The sequence below is a fragment of the Montipora foliosa genome, chromosome 12, assembly GCF_036669935.1.
Source record: "Montipora foliosa isolate CH-2021 chromosome 12, ASM3666993v2, whole genome shotgun sequence".
In the NCBI taxonomy this organism is placed as follows: domain Eukaryota; kingdom Metazoa; phylum Cnidaria; class Anthozoa; order Scleractinia; family Acroporidae; genus Montipora; species Montipora foliosa.
The window spans coordinates 26,980,275-26,993,671 of record NC_090880.1 but is presented as its reverse complement, the minus strand read 5'-3'; the positions used below and the strand labels follow the sequence as shown (position 1 = coordinate 26,993,671).

General features: G+C 38.3%; 1 long non-coding RNA gene across 5 annotated transcripts in view; it reads right to left on the bottom strand.

The window, feature by feature from the left end:
- Positions 1 to 259: 259 nt before the first annotated feature.
- LOC137979462 (uncharacterized) overlaps positions 260 to 13,397 on the bottom strand; it is a 24,335-nt gene continuing 11,197 nt past the window's right edge. For 2 of the 5 annotated variants that reach the window (XR_011118341.1, XR_011118343.1), the window contains 6 exons: positions 10,764 to 11,114; positions 9,090 to 9,235; positions 8,351 to 8,584; positions 6,104 to 6,216; positions 5,161 to 5,410; positions 260 to 3,027 (listed from right to left, as the gene is read on the bottom strand). This is a non-coding gene — a long non-coding RNA (uncharacterized lncRNA). Of the gene's footprint in view, positions 3,028 to 5,160; positions 5,411 to 6,103; positions 6,243 to 7,119; positions 7,209 to 8,350; positions 8,585 to 9,089; positions 9,236 to 10,763; positions 11,115 to 13,397 lie in introns of all 5 variants that reach the window. The other 3 variants (XR_011118344.1, XR_011118345.1, XR_011118342.1) reach the window with 2 other exon arrangements.

The window sequence follows — 13,397 nt, the reverse complement described above, 5'->3', positions numbered from 1 at the left end:
CCCTGAGTGTTGGTCCGGCCCGAGTTGAACTCACGACCTCCCGTGTGACAACCCGGTGCTCATCCAACTGAGCCACCGGTGCGCGGTTAAACCTTATTTTTACATTCGTTCTACTTTTTTCATTCATTCTTCCTTTCATTCCTTCATTTGTTAATTTATAAGGATTCATTTCTCCCTGCAGCCTACTAATCTATGCAAAAGCCGTCTATGACATATCAAAAAAACACTCAACTAGAATCATAGTTCTTTATTTCATGTTATCAAGCTTCTCTTTTGAACAGGAGTACTTAAGCAGATTTTATCAATTCAATTAAGCTCAACTGATGAGACTACATCTAGTTGTTAGTTGCCAGTTTTTCTGAATTTGGACGTGCAGGCTGAGCTTGTGACAGACCCCACCCCGCAGAGTGAAGGAGGAGGAGCCAAACACTGAGGTTACATAAAATAAATGTTGTCTTGAATCAAAAATATATTTCAGCAACAACAAGCTTTTTTACCATATTTAAACATATTACAATCACAAAAAATAATTGATACTAAAATTTGTTAATAGTTCACTCAGAGAGCAAATTAAAAAACAATTAGATTAAAGCTTGAAAAGATAATTTTAAGGAACAGATAATATCATAAGAAAATCAAATAACAGTAGAAAAGGAAAACCCGCAGTCAAAAGACTCAATGCATGCAAGCAGAAAAAGATGAAAAATTACAATACTAAGTACTTCATTACTAAATACCAGGGCCTGGTTTGTTCAAAAGCCGATTAACGCTAATCCCAGATTAAAAATTAACCAAGGAGTTTGTAGTGCCTCGAACATTGTTGTTCTGTCCGTGACACTTGCATGCTTAGAGGGGGCGTTTCTATTGCTCCTCGACTTTCAATAAACACATGCGTCTTTGTAATTTCTGAGAGTGGTGTTCCAGAGAGAATAAAGTATTGAATTTAGCTTCGTTTCTGCTTCTCGCTAAAAGTTTATTTCTCTACTCCCAAGAGCTGTTCAACGCTGCAGATATTCGGCAAAACCTTACATTAGAAGAAGTCAATCTTGAAAAACAAAAATAAGCAAAAGAAACTTTCACCGAAAAGTTAAAACTTGAAATAAAAGTATACTCTAATCCTGGATTAAGTTAATCTGCTTTCAAACAACCGAGCCCAGATGCTTCCTTGTTGAATTCTTTTTGGGGTAGATGTTTAAATTATTCCAAATTTTGGCAGCTGCAAAGCAAATGTTAAATTGACCATAGTTAGTTTTGATATTTTTTATGTAATATTAATTGATTTAGCAAATCTGGTTTTGTATTGATAAATTGATGATACTGTCCTGAAGAAATTATCAAAAGATGAGGGAAGAGGGTTGTTATGATACTGATACATAAAAACTACGTAAAAGAAAACAATGTCCTTTCTTTTAAAATTTCCAGAGCTTTGAGGAGAGGCTCAGAGTGTTAATTTGGTTTTGACAAGGTAGTAATTAATACATATGGCTCTCTTTTGTAGAATTGTTAAGGATCTAAGAGTAGAACTGTAAGTATTTCCCCGAACTGATACACCATAATTAAGGAACTTTAGGTATTTACAAATTCTTCTGTAGGGGTATGATTATCATAGTTTAAGAGATTAAAACCACCAGATATCACCAGAGCTTTTTTTTTTTTATCCAAGACAGAATAAAAGTTATTCACAAATATTTGTAAATTTAAAGGATCGATGCCCAAACACAGGACCACAATGCAGGGGTGTAGCCAGGATTTTTCAAAAGGGGGGTCACACAATGTCAAACAATATTAGATAAAGTCTGTAATTGTGGTTGCAAACCAATCCCAGCACAGTATTCACATCACATATTGTACACAACTGTAAACCCCAATACAAATCAACTGGGGTTGATGAATATTATTATTAAACAGTAGAATTAACTTTTGATACAAACTCCTGCTCAGCTAATTAGTATTCATTAACTTTTGATACAGATCTCTACTGATTAAAATAACAATACTTTGCATTCAATTTAATGTATTCATTTCACAAGCAGGATAAAATATTCGCGTCCAATCTGTATGGACGTTTACAATGGCTTGCCTATCGGCTCGCCATTGTAAAGGCCCGCCATTGTAGACCAAGGCCATTGTAAAGGCCCATATACAGATCTCCCGCTTATATTTTATCTACCTAATACTAAATCATCAGTATGTTATAGAATTTAGAGTATCCTTAGAGCACAAACAGTCAGAGTTGGAGTTGAAAGAAAGCTGAAAAAGCTCACAATCCTCAATTGTCAGAGTGAAAAAAATGGAAAAATTGAATGGCTGCAGAACTGACAGGTCCATCCATGGCTATGTAAAATAATTTCAGGAGAGCAAAAGCAGTTTATTGCTGATCAAAATAAAAAGTTTTAGAGTCTTCAGTATGTGAATCGATCAATATCGAGAATTTACACTATAGAGTTATAGATAAACAAGAAGTCGCTGGAAAAAAGGCTTAAGTTTCTACAAGATGTCGTACAATTTTCCTCTTTTTTCCGTGCATAACAAGTTGTTTGTGTAATAAAAGGAACCCCAAAACCATTTTTCGGTCAAGTCACACAAAAAATTCAATTTCATGGTTATAGACCGAGCATGCACCTTAAGCGTATATGCCTACCCAACAGAAACCAAACAAGGGATGCACATTAAGCATTGCCCTTGAGTCTATTACTGCTTTTGAAAACATTTTTACCAAACCAACGCTGCAAATGGAAATGCTAAGACCATCACGTTAAAGTAAAACATGACTGGAATGAGGAAAGGAATCCCAGATGTTGGACCTGCCTTAACTTGTTCAGTCTGTAGTCATGTAGAAGTCATTGTAGGGTACTCGTCTCACCCCAGTGGAGCATCACCGATCTCCTTTCTTTGTTTCTTCATCCAGTCATACAAGAGTTTAAAATACTTGAAGTGATAGCTGAAACATCCACCTCCTTTACTTCCTATCATCTTCTCCAGAGCATAGGCCCAAGGTTTTCTCTTGACCGCATCTTCAACATGTTACTGGAGTAAAAAAAAAAAAAATAGAAAGAAAGGAACTTTATTCAAGTGTCTAGTCATTCTAACGCTGGAGCACTAATTGGGGACACAGTACACTGAAATCAACAAATTGATGCAAATAAAATCAAATGTTGGTTTTTGAGAAGAGTGTAAAACTGGAGTAACCGGAAAAAAACATCTCGGAGAAGAGTAGAGAACCAACAAACTCAACCCACATATGACGCAGAGTCTGGGAACACATTGGTGAGAGGCGAGTGCTCTCACCACTGAACCTGAGCTCTGACAGGTTTCTGCCTATGATTCCAAGAGTATTATTGAACACAATCTTTTTACTTGATGCAAACACTCATTAAAAACAGTTTTTCCCACTGTCAGCTTAAATTTTTAGCAGTGGGACTTATAAGGAGAGTGCTTTCTGATAGTTACCTTTGTTGGACACCTAACACGATTGTAGCTTGTATCAATAAAGTATTTATTAGCGACTTTATATATTCTCGTTTCTCTACGAAACCCCATGCGACAGCTCTAACAAACAGGGTCAAATAACCAAAATATAGTTATAACCTTTATTTGGACGACCTTACTTTGAAAAGAGTATTCACCATCCTTAAACGTACCGTTTTTAGAAAGACAACTAATTGCACAAAGAAATTAAGTGATTAGAGTGTAATATGAAGTGCTAAGTTTCTACCCCATATGAGCATTGGCCCTACTAATGGAAATGGACCCACACAAGGACAGAGAAAAACTCTGACCAAGGTGGGAATTGAAGCCACGAACTTCAGGTTAGATCACCGCTGCTCTACCGACTGAGCTACAAGGTCAGACGGGAGCAGGCCGTGGGAACTGAAGATGTTAAAGTCACGGCAATGAACATGTACAAGTACAAGGAAGAATTACATTCTTGCAAACGTTGGCCGTGAAGCAACGTTTGCAAAAATGTAGTCCTTCCTTGTACATGTTCATTGCCGTGACTTTAACATCTTCAGTTTCCACGGCCTGCACCTGTCTGACCTTGTAGCTCAGTCGGTAGAGCAGTGGTGATCTAACCCTTGTGTGGGTCCATTTCCATTAGTAGGGCTAATGCTCACATGGTTCATATGGGGTAGATACTTCACATTACACTCTAATCAGTTAATTTCTTTATGCAATTAGTTGTCTTTCTAAAAACGGCACGTTAAAGGATGGCCAATGCTCTTTTTAAAGTAGGGTCGTCCAAATAAAGGTTATAGCTTGGGCTTGGGCTTTTGTCGCATGGGCTTTTGTATGGAAGAATATACAGAAGTCGCTAATATACTTTATTGATACAAACTACAATTGTGTCTTTAGGTGTCAGATGATGATAACTATCAGAAAGCACTCTCCTTACAAGTCCCACTCTTAATAGTAGAATGCTACAAAAAGAAAAGTCTCTGCATATGAGCCAGAAGGCAGTGCGGCCATGAGGCCGGAGCTTATCCCAGTTTCCATGGCATGAAGCGACTTGGAGTATTTCTACTTCCCCCTGGATGGGATGCCAGTCCATCGCGGGGCTACCCTCCAACAATAAATTTGCCGGTACCCACTTGGGTGGAGAAAGCTACGCACCGTGAGAGTAATTAAAGTGTCTTGTCTAAGAACACAACACAATGTTCCCCGGAGTCAAGCACACATTATAACCATGAGGTGGGCGCACCTCTCACAAAAATTCTGTTTTTGAATATTGTTAAAGTAAAATTACACAAGCAAATCATGTATATAAATACAAAGGAAATCAAGAAGAGTAAATTGTCTTAAGTACTCTATTTTTGTCAAAAAACAATAGAATGACTTAGTACGTACATCATCTTTTAATAAAGGACAAAAAATTATAAATAACCTCAAGATTCTCCTTTTCACGATAATTTAAATATGAATAAATTATTACTATTATTATTATAATTATTTCAATTCAACTAAGTTGACTAATTTTGAGCACTAACTCGAACAATGGAAGGCCTTTGCTGCCTTTGCAAAACCTTAAAGGAGTGCGTATGGGCATTTCAGACAACATGGTAAGAAAGTGAATTCTTTAGAAGTTTGGAGCTATTCTTTTTACAAGACAAATACGTAAGTTAAAAGTGAAACTAGACGTGTAACCCATTTGAAAATTCTTACCGTTGAGTCAGTGATCCTGCCATAAACATGTTGACAGCAAAAAGAGATTAACCAAGTACTTCATGTTCTGCTTGTCCAAGTTAGAAAGCTGGCAAAGAGTTGTTCATTTTAATTGTGGTTTCCCCATGATGTAGCTTTACTAGTTTAGCAGGCTTCAAAAAGCACATTCTCTCTGCCGACAGCACTTCCTCCAACCACAGTCAACTCGTCCCAGCTACACTATAATTATGCACATCAGAACACCTTTTCACTGCAAAAGATTATATATTTCAGTAGTTACTAACACATTCTTTTCCTTATAATAATTTTTCTACATGTATTTAGTTTAGGGTTGGAAGAGACAGGGGCAACATTAAACTCCCAAATTCAAGGTTAACTTAACCTTGAGGATTTAAAAAAGCGGACTCCAAAATTAAACATTGTCATCTCCAATCGAAAAAAAATTAATTCCCCTGGGTCCGGTTCCTCGAAAGCCGATTAATGCTAATCTAAGATTAAAAATTAACCAAGCAGTGTATCTCTCTACTCCCAAATGCTGTTCAACGCAGATTTTTGGCAGAACTTTACATGAGAAGACGTCAATCTTGAAAAACAAAAATAAGCAAAAGAAACTTTCACCAAAAAGTTGAAAATGTGAAACAAAAGTTTACGCTAATCCTGGATTAAGTCAATCGGCTTTCGAGGAACCGGGCCCTGAAGTTTAAACTGGTTCTTCTTAGGCTCTGAAGTTTGACCAGTCTCAAACTTCATCCAACAACTTCCAACAAGTTGCAACAACAAGCCACAACACACAACATGGTGTGCAAACGCTCGCAACATGTTGGGCCCAACAATGTTGCGTCTTGTTGGCCAACAATGTTGCGAGCATTTGCACGGGCCTTTACAGGACAACACGTAAGTTAAAAGCCAAAACTTGACATATAACCCGTTTGAAAATTCTTACCGTTGAGTCAATGATCCTGCCATAAACATGTTGACAGCAAAAAGAGATGAACCAAGTACTTAACTCCTGCTTGTCCGCTTGTTTTTGACTTCAAATTGACCGGGAGCCACCATCTTGGATAATTATTGTGACAATGTTACTAAATGTTAATATTAATTCTATTAGACTAATGTTATTAAGGTGATTCCCTAGTATTGCACTGCGCATCCTGTTCTGCACATAACACAGCGTAGGCCACGTTCGTATTAAGGAATGGCAAAGAGGCTTTATGGTCAAATTTCACGGCTCAGTTCTGTTTTCTTTGTGTCACAAGTCTAAACGCATATTTCTAAACTAAACGATGTTTGAATTTAACCATAGACTCGTAGCCATGTTTGAATATTGATATATCGAACGTGGCCAATAACATTTCAAAATGGCGACCTTTCCTGCTGGAAACCTCGCTAGAAAGAAGAAGAATGGCCGTTTTCAGAGCACAGCAGTAAAGAGCAAAACAAGAAACCTTTTAGACTCTCGCAAAACAAAAAGTCGAGTGATAGCTTTGATGATGCTAAAGAGCATTTCAGTCCAACAGTGAAAGGGAAACCTTGCTATCAGGGAGACGTCTTGTCGAGGGGTGAAGCTTGGTTTGCTTTCCTAAACGAGGTTGGTGACCTATCTTTTTTTTGGCATAATTTTATTCTCTTACTCATCACCTAAGTGCTGTAAAAATTTTAAAAAATTTACGTCAAAAAAGTTACAGGAAAGCCATCACTCATGGACACAAAATTGTCTCCTCGAGATCACGCACCCGAAAAATATTTGTAGTCAGTGCCTTTTCAAGACGTGTGCCTGTGCCATAGCACGGGTGTCTGGAAAACCCGAATAGCGAGTAGCGAATAGTCGCGAATACCGAACAGCCAATGGTCACGAATAGTACGAATAGTGTGAATAGTGACGAATAGTAACAAATAGTGGCAAATATGGGTGGTGGGGGGGGGGGGGGGGATTGTGATGAAATGACGCAAATTTGTTACCCAGTACTTCCTGGTCAACAGCGCAGCAACAATGGATGGGATTTTCCGCTAAAAAAACAGAGATGTGTTGGCGAAGGACAGCTTCAGCCCTGAGAAGAAAAGGTAATAAATGCACTGAAATCCTGTTACTTATTTGGATAATTAATTAACGCAACGGTTATCAGAGTACCTCGTTTGTCTCTTTAATCACAAACCACTTGCCTCACATTTTGATTTTATTCCTTTTTACAGAACGTGTCTCGCCAGATCGGACAGCACAGATGGGGATGGTGAAATGTGAGTATCTAAAATTTATGTTCGGGCGCCACTGTGTGAGGAGATGATCATGAGCTTGATGTATTAATGAAAGAGATTTATATTTTTGCACGAAACTCTCTTTCGACGACAGGTGAGCATATTATTTGCTTTGATTACGAGATTGTTCAGCATAAGGCGGTGACTATTGAAGACTATTCACCACTATTTGCGACTATTCGTCACTATTCGCCACTATTCGCACTGTTCGTACTATTCACTATTCGCGACTATTCGCTCTTTGCTCTTCGGGTTTCCCAGACACCCGCCATAGAACAAACGTTTAATTATTCCTTTTGAGCATTACAATTCACCTCTTTTCTTATTTAAAGAATTACATCAAAGCTGTGCTTCCTGTTCTGCAAAACGTAGCCTGAACCGATAGAACAAACTTGTCCTTGATAGATGAAGTCGCAATGATTAAATGAGTAACTTGAGGAAGTTATATCTCGCGAACGAGCTGGGTGACCTATTTATTTAATTGCACATTTCGAGTCACCATAATGTAGGGAACAATCGAGAAAAGTTTAAGGAAAATCTTACAACATCTTCTATTACTAAGGAATCACCTTAAGTGTTATTTAAACGACAAAACTGAATTATATAACTGGATAGGGAAAACAACTCCTTTATGCCAATTACATTTCCAGTAATTAGAAGTTACTCTAAGTAGTTACTAACATGCTTTTCCTTTATAATTTTTCTACATGTATTTAGTTTAGGGTTGGAAGAGACAGGGGCAACATCAAAATCCCAATAACAAGGTTAAGTTAACCTTGAGGTTTTCAAAAAGCAGACTCCAAAGTTAAACATGGTCAGCTCCAAACGAAAAAGAGTGAATTAATTCTTCTCAAGTTTAAACTTTTCTCCTTCAATTAACAGAACAATAGTACGTTAAAAGCTAAACTTGACGTATAACCCATTTGAAAATTCTTACCATTGAGTCAATGATCCTGCCATGAACATGTTGACAGAAAAAAGAGATGAACCAAGTAATTCACTTCTGCTTGTCTGCACAAGTTAAAAAGCTGACAAAGAGTTGCTCATATTAACTGTGAGTTCCCATGATGTAGCTTCACTGGTTTTAGCAGGGTTCAGCAGCACTTCCTCCAACCACAGTCAACTCATCCCTGCACTCACTGTACGCACATCGGAACACCTGATACTGTTTCTAAATAAAAATAATTGATATAATAATAATAATTAAAATAAGTATAATATTTATGCTAATTAATGCACAAGTTTGTTTGTCACGCCGTGCGTCTCTATTTTGGATGCATAGTTCTGGTTTCGATAAAGACAGCAATATCAATAAGCCTGCGAACAGGCTCTCTGAGGGACTGGGGCTGGGGTTGAATGATAATTCAATCTCCCACGCAGCCCCAGTCCCAGGAGAGCCGTGCAAGCATAGTCACGCCTCCCCTCCCCCTCTATCTGCAACCTCGTTCCCAGGGCTTCTCCCTCATGTGGGGGCGGGGCAATAAAAAAACGCCCCTCCCCCACATGAGGGAGAAGCCCTGGGAACGAGGTTGCAGATAGAGGGGGAGGGGAATCGTGACTATATATGCTTGCACGGCATTATTGATTGCCGTCTTTATCGAAACCAGAACTATGCATCCAAATTGAGACTAAAACAGCGTGACAAACAAACAAGCGCATTGTTTGAAAATACTTACTTGGCGTTTGTATGCTTAGACACACATCCTCAGAAGTGACTCATGTTAACTAATTGGTGCTAAATTCTCTCTCCGACAGCACTTCCTCCAACCACAGTCAACTCGTCCCTGCACTGTACACACATCGATATCGGAACGCCTTTTAACTGCAATAAATGATATATTTCATCTTTAAGTTTTTATTTTAATTATTTATGTACATTTTGTATTTTTACTGGGTTGCCGTAGGGCAATCCCAGTCGGAAAGTGAGTGGCATTTGTTCGGTATTCTTTTTTTTTTCCGTGTCGGTAAAAGTCTGGCCTGTCACTCCCCTGCTAAGTGGTATCTTTGTGCATAGAGCCTTCTGCTCGTATTTTCTTAGGATCGAGAGGGTAGTTGAAATGCGTAGATTTCTCTGGTGGACACAGTAGAATGATAAACTTAACCGGCAATGGTGTCGAAAGTCATCGCGAACGGCGTTTTAGTGGATCTTTCAACAAAATATACCCTTATGAAGTTCAATAATGGCAAGTCAATTGGATACTGAACAAGACAGGCGGTGGAATCTAACAAGCGACGAGTAATGGACTTCGACAACAATCTGTCGCCCCTCGAGCCCAAATCAAAGTGAGCTGCATTTCTAATTTTACCAAGTGTGCTGTTATGTAGAACACTGAAACCAAATGGAAAATTCTCTGGTAACTTATGGGTTCAACAAAGACAGAACAAATCGAACACCTTAAGTGGATCTGTGATCAACTCTGCACAGTCTTCAGTAAAAACATAATTGGAAATGTGACAGTCAAGAATTATTTGAAAGAAAGCTTGTCGTCTATTTTGTGTGCTTCATTATTCAAGGAAAAGGTTCTTCATGGAAACGGTTTGATCCTGAAATTTTAATTTGGTGTAATATTGCACATATTTGACACAACTGAGTTTTTTCTCTTCACACACGCAATGAAATAGGAAGGGGTTTTTGCCTCTAATAGCAAATATGTTGTTTGTTTCAAAAAATCTTGATGAAAAAAATGGGGGCGGGGCGGTAAAAAAAGCCCCGCCCCCAAATGAGGGAGAAGCCCTGGGAACGAGGTTGCAGATAGAGGGGGAGGGGAATTGCGACTGTGCTTGCACGGCATTATTGATTGCCGTCTTTATCGAAATCAGAACTATGCATCAAACGGCGTGACAAAAACATGCAAGCGCATTGTTTGAAATTAGTTACTTGGCGTTCGTATCCTTTGACATACATCCTCAGAAGTGACTGTTAACTAATTGTTAATTCATTAATCAATTATTGTTAATAAGTAGTTACTTAATAGGTTACATGTTAAAAAGTTTAAATTCGTAGTAAACGGTTACTTCTGAGGATGTTTGTCGAAGCATAGGAAACGTCATATAAATAATTTCAAACAATGCGCTTTTTTATACTTTAATGTTTGTCACCGCTCCCTTTTTTTATTATTCTTTGTCTTGCGCGAAATTAATAGAACCACTCCTCTCAAAATGGATAGGTTTCCTTAGTTGTTGTTGTCGGATGTGGATAGTTCTCGCTGTTCATTTCACTCCGAGGGGTGTTTCGCCTTTAACTGTAACTGCTCGGCTTAGTTTGCGGCAAAGAAAGCTTTCATATCTCGGGAGATCTTCGACAAGGAAATAGTCTCCTTTTCTACGATTAACGCGTGGATTTTACGCACTTCTCTTTTATCTCCTCAACAGTATTTACGTTCTGTAGGAAATGTCCTCGGCAGTTGGTCCCCCTTCCCCATCTGCGTCCACGACCTCTTGTACTTGTTGTTTGCTTCTTTGGCCGCTCTGCGCCTTTTACTCGATGTTGCATTGAGACTAACTTCTCTGACAGCTACGAGCTGGGGTATCGTTATTTCGCTATTCGTGTTTTCCTCGTACTTCATCTTTTTGTCTTTTGGTCTTAATTCTTCCTTCCGTATTAAGCGTGATCCCATGACCAGTCGTTTGTCCAAATGCGCTTGCAGAGATCGTCTCTTTTTAGTGGGTTCACTTGCAGGAGTTTTGCCCGACCACGAACCCTGCAAGTAGTTAACGACGGTTTCGTGAGAGCTAATTCGCATAAGCAGTGTTTAATTTCTTGTTTTTCTTTATTTTCTTTGTCGTAGTCTTCAATATAAGAACGTATACAGAGGAGGGCCTCAAGAATGATCCTCAAATCTGACAGTGATTATAAAGCTCACTAATTTGAGATCTCTTCAACAACGACGCTTTATGGCTGATCTTACTTTTTATACAAAGTTTAAATGGTTATCTGAACTTGGAAATTACTAATTATTAGTGATCATCACATTCTTAAAAGGTTATCACTGTTTGAACTAAGGAAAAAATTTGCAAAGACGTCCAATTTTAAATTTTCATATTTCAATACAAATGGTGGAACTTTGGCGGAATAGTTTACCTTTCAATGTTCGTTCCAGCAGCAACCTTATTTCATTTAAACGAAAAATCAGGAAATTCCAAGGTTAATGGCGAACTCATGTAACTACTCAGAAGTTTGCCTTATTTAGCTGTTTGATTTTATTTACCGCAAGTTTCATTAGTAGATTTGTAGCATTTTGTTTATTTGTGGTGGTTCCAATGGCTCGATCTTCTACATTTGTTTGCCTTGTTCTAGTTTTTCCTGTCAATACTTTACTTTTACAATATTTATTTATTTATTTCAATACTTATTTTAAAGTATTACATTTGTTTTAGTCTCTGTTTTGTAAAATAATAAAAAATAAAGAGTGTACAACGCACAATACTAAATGATTTTGGCTTTAAAACGTTTAAGACTTTTGAGCGAAAGCCTCAATGGGAAGAAGGACTTGGACAGTGTGTCATCTGGGTGAGCTTGGCTTTCATGCTTTCATGATTTCGCCCAGTTGAGCGACTGTAGTCGAATCACCGTTGCACTTAGTTTAACTTGTGGGTTTTTACAAGTGAATTGGACTGTCTTTAAATCCTTCCTCCTATTATAGTAAGTGTCCCTTAGAACTACACCCTTATGAAACTGTATTATCGTTTAAAGGTGTTTATCTTTTCCTGGTGAGGTACCCTTTTCAATTAGCACCCACACTATGATCACATCGCCCAGTGTTGAAAAGTTAGAATGCGAGAATATAATCACCTGAACAATTGCACCAAAAGAAGTTTTCCTCTAAACAAATTTCCCGTAACATTACCAAGTTATCAAACGTTATTTCGAAGCATCTTGTTCTATAAAGGTCCTCCACTCTTACCAAGAAATTACTTTAAATCACAGGTACTTTTGTTTACCATCATTTTTTTTCCCGCAAAAAAGCGTTTGCATTGGAAATAAATGAATTTCATAATCGCTATTTTTTTGCTTCAAATTACCCGGGCGCCACCATCTTGAATAATTGTGACAATTAATGTTACTAATAAGTGTTATTAACGACATAACTGAATTATTTAAGACGGCTGCGCCCAGTATATTTCAAAGTTGTAAGCGATTCTACTAGTAATAATTCATACGAGCCAACTCTCCCGGATACGGAACGAATCTCCCGGTTTCCCGTACGGGTCATTAAATCTCCCGGATAAAAACGACTCTGAACCTTTTACAGACGTTTCTCCATTCTAGACTCAAATTGCATCCCCAAGTTTTAAAAAAAATCGATTTTTTCAAACTCGTTTCATCGTTTCTTAATGCACTTCTTCATCTCTGAGTTCCAAACACGTTTTAATAGAACTAAACAAAATGACATAGCCATATAACCGATTGTTTGATTGGATCTCCGATTAACCAATAAAAATTCTTGACGTAAGTACCCCGTTTTCCCGCAAATTCACAATGGTGGCAGAATATTCTTGTATTCTGAAGGAGCTACTGGGGGATAGGTGAGTGCGTTTAACGGGGGGAGGGGGGGGGAGGGGGGGGGAGGAGGAGGGGAGGGGGTAGGTTGGGGGAGGGGTGGGGAGACCGGCTGGAAAAAATCTCCAGATTTTAGATTTCCATAGGTTGGCATCTCTTATAATTCGTTTTTTCAGATGCAAACACTCGTTAAAAAAGTTTTCCCGAAGCTTAAATTTATTACTCGTAGCAATGGAGAATCTCCGGGCCTAAAAGGAAAAGCAGTGGAACCTATAAGAAAAATGCTTTCTGATAGTTAACTTCTGACACTTAAGGACGCGATTGTACTACGTATCAAATAAGGTATTTATTAGCGACTTCCGTCGATTATTACGTAAGAAAACCCACGCGACAGCTCCAACAAACAGGGTCAAATAACCGAAACGGAGCTATAACCTTTAACTGGATGGCCTTACTTTGAAAAAAGCATTCACCACCCTCAGTT